This window comes from Rhinopithecus bieti, unplaced genomic scaffold (genome assembly GCF_001698545.2).
Source record: "Rhinopithecus bieti isolate Rb0 unplaced genomic scaffold, ASM169854v2 scaffold_12088, whole genome shotgun sequence".
Taxonomy (NCBI): domain Eukaryota; kingdom Metazoa; phylum Chordata; class Mammalia; order Primates; family Cercopithecidae; genus Rhinopithecus; species Rhinopithecus bieti.
Window position 1 is genome coordinate 1721820 of NW_016807975.1, and position 4649 is coordinate 1726468.

Consider the following 4649-nt stretch of genomic DNA (forward strand, 5'->3'; position numbering starts at 1 on the left):
AAAAAAAAAAAAAAAAAAACCCTTTAAATTACATACTAAACATCATTCTTCTAAAATTAGATGTCTATTACACATAAAGGTAAATTTATGGTTTTCTTATATCTTTTATTTCTAGGGTAACCTTTCCACTTGTGATAACTTTCTCCAGCAAGAAATGCCAGCTATTTTCCTTCCCTTTCAAAAACAAAAAGCTTATGTCTTATGTAGATGAATTATGTTTTTCTAGTGTAAGCTTCCATATGTGCTATGCACTGGGACCCTATCTTTCATGTTCAGCCATCCCTTATGCCATTAAGTTGCTTTACCTAAGACAAAATATCTCTTCCCAAGAGGAAGTTGTCTTTCCTTCTAAATCGCCTGAATGCATATGAAATTTTAATTTTCCTTTCTTGTCTCTCTTTATAAACAATGATTAATGAGCAGGTACAACAACAACCTGAAATTAACAGGTAACTTATAGAGATTAAAAAATAGTGGCTCCCCTCACAAAAAAATCCTATACTAGAATATAAAATGCCTTAGTGGTAGTAAATAGTAGAAAACAGAACAATAATGGGATAAATGACTTGTGCATACACATATACATATGACAACTACTGAAATTATAATTTATTAAAATCCTATCTTATTCTTCTGTCTAGAAAGAGTAGCAGGCATAGATCTTCCATGGCAATGTGATAGAGAGAAAAACTGCCCCATAGCTTATTCCTTGACTATTGCGCTGAACTTCTGTGGCCAGTGACTACTGCTTTCCCTGAATCTTATTTAGGCCACTCTGTTTACCCAATAATTTATCACCTTTTATGTAAGTTGTTCCCAATTAGGTATCCACATCTGATGTACATTATGCTCCATCAGGACTGTTTTTTTACAATTAGAAAATAGCTCATTTTTAAATATACCAGATAGAAAAATTCTGTCTATACCTATATCTGACACATATATGTGTATACGTATAGATAGGTAATATCAACTATGTATCTAAATCTGTATAGATAGATTATTATCTATTTTTATATTATATATAATTGATACTATGAATTACCAATTATCTATCAAAATCCATATAGATAGATAATTGATCCATATATTCACATACATATGTATGTATATATAATTATATATATTATATATATGTAATTAGGTATTTATATAATTTCCAGATCTGAGCCTTAATGGGAATTAGCAGATGAGATTAGTTTCTGCCTTTCTATCTTATCGGGTTGCAGTGGAATAGTGGAATAGATATTTGTATTCTGGTGACAAAATAAGATATGAAACTAGTAGGTTAGATGATACGTTGGCAGAGTTTATAACTAGATGTAAGAAAGACATTTTCTAAAAGGTAAACTTTCCTAAAAGACATTTTCTAAAAGGCAATATTAGTCATAGACAAAAACGAGCTACTCTGAAAGGTGGAGTGCTGGTCAAGTAGAGATTCCAAGGAACACGCAAGAGANTATTATATATATTTTACATATTTATATATGTAATTAGTTTTTAAGTGTATTTGTGGTTCTCAATCTTGCTATCAATAGAATCATACCCTTATCTTTTTTTTCCAATAAACAGAAATGTCCTTTCAAAGTTTATGGTTTTTATATAAATTTAACTTTTTTTATCCCAATGTCAAACTAAACCATACAGTGATTTGTTACTCACATATCCTCTCTATACATACCCTGAAAATATTTGATTTTGCCTACCATAAAACTGCAAATGTGATGACTATGGCAGCTATTTTGTTTTGTATCCAATAATTGAGAAACTATAAAAAATTACCATGTATAATAACGTTAATAACTATAAAATTAATTATTGAACATATTTAATGCCTGGAGTAGGTTTCTATGTTTGCCAAATAGTTCAGCCTGATAAGAAATCTCAATCATTATTTAGATATTATCACTGGATACTTTCCACAATACTTTTATTCACATTTTACTTCATTTACACAAGCAATTTTATTTTATTACGGATTACGGCTCAGATTATGCTAAGGGAAGAACTTATATTGGAATCATTTAAAAAAGAAAACTATAAAACTGTCATAAACTATATACGAGGCTTAAAATGGAACTATGCTCCCTTAGAAATTAGTGGGTGTCTTCAGAGACCGTGTTCAATACGTTCAAAACACCAGAATTATTTAATGTGGTATATCTACTAATGAGGTATTGATCCAATGGTTAAAAAAATAGACCTGAAGGAACACCATATAAAAATACTAAATGACTGAAAGGAGACCAGGGGCTGTATATATTTGCCTCATATATTTGCCTGCATTAGCGGCAGGGCACGGTGGCTCATGCCTGTAATCCCAGCACTTTGGGAGGCCGAGGTGGGCAGATCACTTGAGGGCAGAGGTTTCAGAACAGCCTGGCCAACATGGTGAAACCACATCTCTAAAAAACAGAACAAAAATGAAACAAATAACAAATTAGCTGGATGTGGTGATGCATACCTGTAATCCCAGCTACCAGAGAGGCTGAGGCAGGAGAATCACTTGAACCTGAAGGTGGAGGTTGCAGTAAGCCTGAGATCATGCCACTGCATTCCAGCCAGGGCAACAGAGCGAGACTAGAGGAAAAAAAAAAAAAAAAAAAAAAAGGACCCGGGGAGTGGGGGGTAATGATTTCCTTTCATATTTTCCTGGACTCTCACTTTTAAATAGGCCAAACTTTGTATAAAAAATAATGCAAATCACTATAACACTTGCATATAAGTTTAGGATGTTTATTACCCTTAGACTAATACCTTTTTCTCTGGAGGCAAACTTTTCTGTTTACTTCATAAATAAACTTTAGAAAACTTTACTGTATAAACCCACAGAGCAATGGTTTTGCAGTTTGCCATCTCTTGCAAAATTGAGCCATTTTGAAATTGTATTAATAGTGCCTTATCCTCTTAGCCATCCCTCCCTCCCCCATTTTTCAAAATCGTTTAGCTTCACTTGGACCCCATTTTTGTCACTCATGTGGTTTCATCAGGTTTCAAGTACCATTACAGAATGACTGTTACCTTTTCTATAGAAATAGCTTAAGTTCCTCAATCTAAAGTACCAAAATTCAATAAGTTACTTAGCCATCAAAGCTATGTGACAATGTTAGATATAAAACATTTTTTATGAAATATAACTATTTCATGTCTCTCAGTACTTGAGAAACCTATGTTTTAAAGTTATTCTAAAAGTTAAGCAAACAGAAGGGGGAAAAAAATCCTCAAACAGCTTAATTCACAAAAGAAAATAATGGAGAACAATGCATATTGTCCTCTTGGTGCAAAATAATAAAATAAAATGCAGTCTTTTATTTGTACATGTGTACATGCATGTATGTATTCATACATACATATGTTTCAGTGTTAACTGTCACTCTCTCAATGCATATATACCAAGGGAGTCCTTATGTTGGAGGGGTTAGAGAACATTACTAATCATTAGCAGATAATCTTATATCTAGTTATTATTTTTTCTAATGGTTTCTAGAATCAATATTCTTAGGTGTACACTAGTATTCTTCCATTTTTCTTTGATTTTAATGTTTTACATCCTGCTTCTTAGTCCCTTTTTATTTTTACATAATGGTTGATCTAGGATTCTAATGCACATTTTTAATTTCCATATTTGTTCAATACAGCACATTCCTGCAAATACAACTAATGTAAATTACTAAGCAATGTGCAATACTTACTGAGCAGACACAAAGTGTATAGAGAGTAGAAACAGTAGTAGCAGAAGAGGCTGATGGTGAGCAATTATGAATAGAACAACTGCCTTCTCAAATTCTGTAGTAGATCTTTAAACAAATAATATAATTTTATATAGTTTTAACATAACTATACATTTTTGCAAATAAAGATACATAGGATATGAAGAAACTGAACCTGTGGTGCTAAAGAAAAATTCTCCCAAATCCACAATTACACTACACAACCACAGTCTAAACGTTGGTATCATATGAGATTCATTCAGCTTCAAATTCTAATTTTACACTATCTGTGCAAATTTATTGTTACTTAAACTTTCTGAGTTTCAGTTAAATTGAGATATATTAGGATTGTTGTGAGAATTAAGTGATAACATGAGGAAAGTGTTTAGCAAATAGTAGTAAGTAAATAGTAGTCATTTTTGCTGCTGCTGTGATTTTAACTTAAAAAATATTTTGTGGATTAAGCATTTGTGAGATAAATTGAATATGATTATAATTATGCAGTAATTTTGAATTTTGCCACTGCTTTTATAAGCGTTTTCCTGATTATAAAGTAATCTTGTATAAGACTTTTCACTTGGTACGTAATCAACTTGGTATATGACCTATAACTTCTGTGCCCTTTTTCAGTAATTCTTATTTGTTTAAGATTAATTGTATTGATTTCTCATGGAAATAAGTTTGAGTAAGTAGACATCAATTAGTGATAATAAAATTATTGCACATTTTTGATGCCACTGAAAATGATATAGGTTATTTTAAATGTTATCTTCTATTTTGCTATATTGACATGTATATATATATATACACATACATGTATAATGTAATAAATTGAATGTGTATACATATATGTATGTGTGTGTATATATACCTATATGTATGTGTGTACATATATGTGTGTTTGTATATATAAGTGATATATATATATATATATATATA

At 31.1% G+C, this 4649-nt stretch overlaps 1 protein-coding gene across 1 annotated transcript in view; it reads right to left on the reverse strand.

Annotated features, from left to right (window-relative positions):
• CYLC2 (cylicin 2) overlaps nt 1–4649 on the reverse strand; it is a 22435-nt gene that overhangs the window by 1686 nt on the left and 16100 nt on the right. Inside the window, 1 exon segment of the mRNA XM_017884293.1 lies at nt 3693–3797. The gene's annotated coding sequence lies outside the window, so the exon portion shown is untranslated.